Source organism: Crocuta crocuta, unplaced genomic scaffold (genome assembly GCF_008692635.1).
Source record: "Crocuta crocuta isolate KB4526 unplaced genomic scaffold, BGI_CrCroc_1.0 scaffold113, whole genome shotgun sequence".
NCBI lineage: Eukaryota > Metazoa > Chordata > Mammalia > Carnivora > Hyaenidae > Crocuta > Crocuta crocuta.
This window is the reverse complement of record NW_027530368.1, coordinates 8889444-8897946: the sequence shown is the minus strand read 5'-3', so window position 1 is coordinate 8897946 and position 8503 is coordinate 8889444. Positions and strand designations below refer to the sequence as shown.

The following is an 8503-nucleotide window of genomic DNA, read 5'->3' as shown; positions in this document are numbered from 1 at the left end:
TTAATCCTTGTAATTGCCCTCTTATAGATACCATATGTTTTCACTCATATGTGGATCTTGAGAAACTTAACAGAAGACCATGGGGGACGGGAAGGGGGAAAAATAGTTACAGAGAGGGAGGGAGGCAAACCATAAGAGACTCTTATATACAAAGAACAAACTGAGGGTTGGTGTGGGAGTGGGAAGAGGGGAAAATGGGTCATGGGCATTGAGGAGGGTACTTGTTGGGATGAGCACTGGGTGTTGTATATAAGCGATGAACCACAGGAATCTACCCCGAAGCCAAGAGCACACTTTACACACTGTATGTTAGCTAATTTGACAATAAATTGCATTAAAAAATAAAATAAAAACAGAGCACCAGNCCATAAGAGACTCTTATATACAAAGAACAAACTGAGGGTTGGTGTGGGAGTGGGAAGAGGGGAAAATGGGTCATGGGCATTGAGGAGGGTACTTGTTGGGATGAGCACTGGGTGTTGTATATAAGCGATGAACCACAGGAATCTACCCCGAAGCCAAGAGCACACTTTACACACTGTATGTTAGCTAATTTGACAATAAATTACATTAAAAAATAAAATAAAAACAGAGCACCAAAAAAAAAGTAATAATTGCCTTCCTAGGCAGGTACTATTACAATCCCCATTTTACAGATGAGGAAACTAAGGCACAGAGAGTTTAGATTATTTGCCTAGGATCACACAGCTAATAAGCAATATAACTAGAATTTGGACCCAGGTAATTTGATTTCAAACTTTGTGCTCTTAACTGCTTCCCCCAACATCCCCTTTATAAAGGGTAAATTAAATTAACCCAAGCTTACAATCTTAGCTTCCCCACTGCAAATGTATGTACAATATGTTATCATACTGACCACAGCAAACATTTCCTTTGGATTCCACAGGACAGATAGAGGTGATGTTACCTACCAATAAGTAGAATATAAGCTATTTCCCTAAGTCTTCCCTGTAAACCTAACACCTCACACATAGGAAAAGCTAACGAAGTATTCCCTTAATGTTATGCAAAAGTACATGAAAACTATGAAGCACTTTAAAATCTTTCTACGAATGCTCTATACACCCATATCTGTGTGCCAATCAGGCCTACCATTGTCATGATCTCTGCCATTTCTTTGTCTCTCTCTCTCCATATATATGTGTGTGTGTGTGTGTATATCTCATGTATGCTTTGTGCAGACACTCTTCAACCCACAAAGCTTTGTCAACTATTCCTCAGTCGCCCTGTCTGGCAGCCATTGCAGATGCACCCAGCTATAGTACCTGAATTCTCAACTTTGCTCCCCTCTGCTCTCTTTCCTCCACTTTCTCACCACCTAGAACACATTTCCATATTACCAGCTTGGCCTAGTCAGTACCTTACACAAATTATTAAAAACTTAAAAATGCTTTTCAGTGGCTACAGAACAGTAAAGTCAGTTAAAAGTAGCACTACTGTCGTTGTTGCATTCATTGGAAATTATATGAAATATAATGAACACAAAGCTTTCACAGCATTAAGAAAGTGGCTCTTATTAATGTGATTTCTCTTCAAACTTATGTTTCAAATAGAATCCAAGCATTTATAAAATGAATTTCATTGTTGGGGGACCTGGGTGGCTTAGTTGATTAAGTATCTGACTTTGGTTTGGGTCATGATCTCACAGTTCATGTGTTCAAGCCCTGCGTTGGGCTCTGTGCTGACAGCTTGGAGCCTGGAGCCTGCTTTGGATTCTGTGTCTCCCTTTCTCTTTCCCTCCCCTGCCCCTGCTCACACACACATTCTCTCTCAAAAATGAATACACATTAAAAATTTAATTTATTGTTGAGACCCAAATTCAGCTTTTATTGCCTGAGCAGCCATTTGTAAATGGACCGGCCCACTTGTGAGTGGGCTAGATTTTTTGTGTCTGGCATAGTACCACAGGAAAAACCAGCAGATGGAGAACAAGCTTCATGTTTGTATTTCTACTGTCTGGATAATCATTTAATCAGTCATCTCTTACATAAATATCAGTGCCCTCACTAAAAACTCAGTTCTTAGGTGTCTGGCCCCAGAACTTAGAAGGAAATGACCTCAACCCTGTGAGGCTGTGGGGGTCAGGAAGGTAAATCTGAGGAGGATGGTGGCTGGGCTCCAGGATCAGCTTCACCTGCCCTAGGCTGACTGCCTGCACTCCTGGAAATGACTGTGCCACCATCATGAGAAACGGGACGCAAGCAATAACCTGGTAGAGACAGAACCGGATAGACAGTTGGGCCTGCAACTTTGAAGAGTTAAGCATCAACCAATGAAGACCAGGTCTTTTTAACTAACAGGCTAACGTTGTTCCCAGGCAGCTTAAAGCCTTCTTGGGTATGATCTTCAGACCTCATCCCAGCTGGGTCTGTCTTACCATGACCCTGCCTATAATTTCTCTCTGCTAATCAACCACACACAGTTGGTGCTGTTCTCTGTTTCCTGTTTTCTGCCTGCCTGGTTGATTATAGCCTTGTTCTTGGTCCCCTGAGGGACCACTCATAGTTCTCCAGTTCTCTAACTGTGCCTTTTGCTCCTAAGTATATATCATCACAATCTTATATTTACATATGCTAATTTATGATGATAGCCAACACTTTATAACATTTACTTTGTGTCAAAGACTTCTTTTTTAAAATGTTTTTTAATGTTTATTAATTTTTGAGAGAGAGAGACAGAACATGAGTAGGGGAGGAGCAGAGAGAGGAGACGCAGAATCCAAAGCAAGCTCCAGGCTCTGATCTGTCAGGTTCTGCTCCAGGTTCTGATCTGCACAGAACCCAATGCAGAGCTCGAACTCATAAACTGTGAGATCATGATCTGAGCTAAAGTCAGATGCCCAACTGATTGAGCCACCCAGGTGCCCTTTGTGTCAGGCACTTCTGTCAGCAAAAAGTTACACTTCCTTAGACCAGTGGGCCAGTCCCAGACAGCTTATAAAACAGATTACAGGTTCCCAACTCCAGAGTTTCTGATTCAGTAGGTCTGAGTTGCAGCCCAAGAGTTTGTATTTCTAATGCTTATTTTTGAGAGAGAGAGAGAGAGAGAGAGAGAACGAGTAGGGGAGGGCAGACAGAGAAGGAGACACAGAATCTGAAACAGGCTCCAGGCTCTGAGCTGTCAGCACAGGGTCTGACGTGGGGCTTGAATCCACGAACCACAAGATCATGACCTGAGCCAAAGTCAGATGCTTAACCAACTAAGCCACCCAGGTGCCCCAAGAATTTTTCTTTCTAACAAGAGCAAATGCTGGTCCAGATGCCACAATTTGAAAACCTCTATTGTAGAGCATCAGATATCCCTCAGGTGGGCTTGTTAGAAATGGTCTTATACAAGGTTAGAAGGGCAATAGATAATTTTTCTTAATAAAGGTTGAAAGGAAATCTTCATCATAGTTCTCTATCAAGGTTCGGATATTGATAGATCATATCCCTCAAGAGTTAGAAAATCCGTTGGTTCTTATGGGCCTCAGCAGTTGGATTTCAGATGTAAGTGGAGAAAGCACCAGCATTGGTGTGTGCCTGCTATGTGTCAGGCACTGTACTGGGCACCTGAGTCCATGATAATCTCATGGAGGAATCACCAGTGTGGTTGGCATTAATCTCCCATTTTGCAGATGAGGAAACCACACTTTAGAGATCAAAGGGTCTACAGCAGACCTCTAAATTGGTGTGCTGGAATGGCTCATGTGCAGTGAGTTTTCAATCCCCTTAGCCCCAGTGATGCCAAGACTGGAACATCCTGCCAGTCACCTCCTGAGAAGAACAGAGCCCTCCTCTAGCCCCAGCAGTTGCCCCTAGGGTGCCCTGGCCCTAGAAGAGACCTTCAGTGAGCTCAGATCCAGGAGCAGACACTGCTCCTCTGTCCTCTGACACTCACAGCTCTGAAAGGCAGGGGTGGGACTGCAGGGGCAACCTCAGGAGCCTGCTCATGAACAAAGGCACAGAGAGCCTGGAGGCAAAAAATTTTCTTAGGATTAATGCTGAGGCTGAAGCACTAAACTGGTGAAATACTCCCAGGTACATTTGGGGAAAACAGACTCCTTTTCTGGCAAGAAAACAAAAGATCCCTGAGGATACGTGTGCACCCCAATCTTTGGATACAACTAAGAGAGAGAGGAGGAGAAAACTGGGACTCAGCTCCACAGAATTAGCTCTTAGCAAGGCCGGAAGATTGCCAGACGTTGTCTTTGGTGAAGTGTGGCAGAACTAGAGATTTATGACCCATATTTTAATAATCTCTTGATTGGATGATTGGAACTCCCTATATTTTTGTCTGCTGGCTAAGTAGCTTGGTGTCTGCACAAGACCCAAAGTGCTATAGCCAGACTCTGGACAGTCAATGGCTATATATGTTGGGGGAAATCTTAAGTAACTTGATTGACTTTCAGTTGTTGAGAGCATTGATTTTTTTTTTAATTGCTTATGGTTTATAAAACCCAAAATAGCCCTGGATGGGTTGCTCTATTAGTTCTTTAGGCAATTCTTGACATATTTTGTCCTCTAAAAGGGCCAGTTAATGTATCAGTTAATATATTAGGAGCTTCTAGTTCAAGCCAAAGCTTCCACTGATACGTCTACAGGACAATTTCCATTCATTCCCATGGAAAGGCAACTTTCAGAGAGTCACATGTCCCCACAAAGGTTCTGGGAGATATTCCACCTAAATGAGATATGTCTGGGGGTTGTGCAGCCTCTCTTTTGTTCCGAATGTGATCTGCTGGCACTTGTTTTCCTTTCCCGAGGGACTTTTGTTCTTAGAACCTCCACCAGCTCTTGTGGGCAAGGAAGCCATTTTCCAGGAATACTAATTATTCCTCATGTTTGTTTAGTACTAGCTAGCTTTTAGTGTTACAGAGAACACTAAAAACATCCTAGGCTGCTTCTGCTTTTATAAATAAAAAATTGAGGCCTAGGGAGATTAAGTGATTATCCAAAATGTCACAGCCAGCAAGAAGCAGGGCCAATGATTATAAATCTAGAGTCCTTGCCAGGACATCAGACTAATCTATTTACGGGTAGGGGATCCAGGCTCCATGATGTCCATGGGGAGAAACTCTTATTAAGTTTATTGAGGTATGTTACTTCTCTGCCATGTTCATATATCAGACTGGGGTGGGAAGATAAGGACACACACAAATGAGAGTGTGGGAGAGGAACCACAACTCCTACGTCCTTTCTTTAGGCAAGGTTTGGGAGGCTATAGGAAGGTTCCCCCTTCCCCATATTTCTCCCAATTCAGTTACTAAGTCAAGAAACCAAAGCTAATGGAATCAACATAAAATAGATTAGCTTTTCATTGCCCTAAAATAGTCCAGCTTAAGAAATGTTTAGGAAAAGGGCGCCTGGGTGGCTCAGTCAGTTAAGCGTCTGACTTCGGCTCAGGTCCTGATCTCGCAGTTCATGGGTTTGAACCCCACGTCACTCTATGCTGACAGCCAGCTCAGAGCCTGGAGCCTGTTTCAGATTCTGTGTCTCCCTCTCTCTCTGACCCTCCCCTGCTCATGCTGTCCCTCTCTCACTCTCAGAAAAAAAAAAAATTAAAAAAGAAATTTTAGGAAAGATACCAGGGAGACCAAGGTACTCATGCAATTAAAATATGAAGAATATACAATTTGTGCCTGAATGACTCTTTGAGGTGACACTTAGCTGAAAGGGCAGCCATATGTACCAGGTCTGGCATAGGAAGATTGCAAGGGCTGGAAGACATGTGTTTTGAAATAGATGATAGAGAAGATAGATAGATATTCCACAGGACTGGCACTGGTTACACAGACATACCCTAGAGAAGAGGGAGAGAATTTTACAGCCTCCCATGAATTCATTCCAGAAAGATTTATAGAACAGGTAGTGTGTGCCAGGAAAGGATGTATGGATATGAAGACTGCAGGGTCCCGTCTCTATGAGTTCTTCATCCTGCAGAGAGAGGACAATGTGGGGGCTAGAGGTGAGGAGGAGCCCAGAGTTAGAACAGATATTGTCAGCTCGGCAGGGGTTGAGAGTGACTAGGGCTGCTTCCCAGCAGGGCAGGGTGGCTGTGATCTCATTAGATCTGCAGCCAGCAAGGCTCAGTGCTGACAGGGTCTCGGAGGAATCACCCCCATGTTAGCTAACTGGTTCCCTAAAGAAATTCAGTTCGATTGCAAGAATCAGTAGACTTTACCTTATACCCCTTCCCTTGCTCAGAACCCAAGACATTGCTTAGGGATCACATTTTCACAGCCAAATGACAATATACCTGCTCTAATATCTGAAGATGAATTTGCAATCAATAACATTTTCTCAACCTTGGAAATGTGGTTTTAGGTGTTGTTGACTAAAAGCTGTTGCTTAAAGCAATATCCATCCCAAATCTCTTTAATAAGAAAAGGGTTTGACATTTATTACTTAACTTTGTGATAGGTGCTGTACATGCATTAGATCATTGAATCCTCCTAATCAACCTCTGGGTAGGTCCTATTATTATTCCCAATTTATAGATGAGTAACTGAAGCTGAGAGAGTAAGTGATTAGCTCAAGATCACATCAGGGGAAAACGGTTTAGTGGGGATTTGTAACTTCTGAGCCCATGCTTTGAGTCTAAGTAGCTTAATCACTGCATTAAACTGGGTCTTTATTGGAAATAATGGAACACCCAAGGCAAATTTCTGTTTCAGGCATTTTCAGAAGGGGTGGGAAGGGCTTCTCAGTTGTGGAAAAGTGTATAGTTTCAGGAATTTAGGTTTATCATAATATTTACTATTTATTTATTTTACAGGGGAGGTGCAGAGAGAGAGAGAGTGGGACAGAGGATCAGAAGCAGACCTCATGCTGACAGCAGTAAGCCTGATGTGGAGCTCGAACTCATGAACCACAAGATCATGACCTGAACTGAAGTCAAATGCTCAACCAACTGAGCCACTGCTATCATTTTATATTTTAAAAAATGACAATGATAAAGACTCTTTCATATACCTTAATTAAGGGAGGGCACTCATCTATAATACCCAAGTGGGGAGAAGCCAGAAGCTAAGCATCTCTCCATGGTGCTGGCAGCAATGAGCTGGAGAATAGTCAACAATCTATAAAGTGGAAGGGGTCACAGCACCTACACATTAGGGTGATGGTGAATATAAAGTGAGACAAGGTCTGTAAAACAAGTGCTGTGTCCACTAAGTAACTATAATTGATCACTCAAAGTTTTAGGGAGAAAGACAATGTGAGTAATAAAAAGGTGTTTTGTTGTTGTTGTTATTAAAATAAATGGGCATGGATAGGACTCGAATGAAAACTCTGCATATATTTAAAAAGATACACAATTGTGTCTCCTATTTCAGACCCCCAGTAGATGCTTGAAACCTCAGATAGTACTGAACCCTATATATACTTTTTTCCTATCCATACACAGCTAGGATAAAGTTTATAAATTAGGCACAGTAAGAGATTAATAGTTATAAAATAGAGCAACTGTAACAAAATGCTATAATACAAGTAAGTGATTTAAAGGTGGTCTCTGTCTCGAAATATATTGTGATGTACTCACCCTTCTCCATGTGATGATGAGAGATGATAAACTGCCTGCGCGAGGAGATGAAGGGAGATGGGGTAGCATAGGCATGTGATATAGCATTGGCCCATTTGTCGGAAGGAGGATCATCTGTTTCCTGACCACAGTTGACAGCAGTAACTGGAACCGAAACCATAGATAAGGGGGGACTACCAAAGATCAAACTTCAAAGATTTGCTGCCTGTTAGGGGACCCCTTTGGGATCTGCCTTAGACATTTATCTTTCTTCTGCTTTGGGAGCTACTTCAATGAAAATGGCGAAGTTGCCAGGTCCTAAAACATCTTTTCCTGTCAAAGGCCTCCAGCACCCACAAAAGGGGCCTGTCACTTTCCTTGAGATGTAAATGAAGCCCTTGAGACCTGGGCACTGAAAGTGGAAAGTGGCCCATTTTGTTTGTTGTTTTCCAGAACTCCCTGGTAGCTACTGACACCCAGGGAAGGCTAAGGCAGGGTCTGTGTTCCTGATACCATCTAAAGGGAGTTCAGGGAGGAGAAGGGATACTTTCCAAGAAGTGTGGCAAGCCTGAGGAATCTTGGTAACTTCCTCTTGTGAGTTTGCTTATCTCCTTTCTGTCTCCCTTTAGAGATTAGCAGTAAAACCCATCCAACCACTCTTGTGAAAGACACCAACCTAATACCATTATTTCCTTTTTTGCAACTCAGAGGCCCTGAGAGGTTGTACTATTCTTCACAGTTACACAAAAAGTTAGGTGACCAAGAGGTTCAAGAACACATCTTCCACGGCACCTGGGTGGCTCTGTCGATTGAATGTCCTACTTCAGCTCGGGTCATGATCTCATGGTTTGTGGGTTCAAGCCCCGTGTCAGGCTTTGCACTGACATAATGGAGCCTGCTTTGGATTCTCTCTCTCTCCCTCTCTCTGCCCCTCACCTGCTCGTGCTCATTCTCAAAAGTTAATAAATGTCAAAAAAAAAAA

At 42.8% G+C, this 8503-nt stretch overlaps 1 long non-coding RNA gene across 1 annotated transcript in view; it reads right to left on the bottom strand.

The window, feature by feature from the left end:
• Positions 1-2190: 2190 nt before the first annotated feature.
• LOC144233351 (uncharacterized) overlaps positions 2191-8503 on the bottom strand; it is a 48764-nt gene continuing 42451 nt past the window's right edge. The window contains exons 5-6 of the long non-coding RNA XR_013335646.1: positions 7543-7686; positions 2191-2230 (exon numbers count right to left, since the gene is read on the bottom strand). This is a non-coding gene — a long non-coding RNA (uncharacterized LOC144233351). The remainder of the gene's footprint in view (positions 2231-7542; positions 7687-8503) is intronic.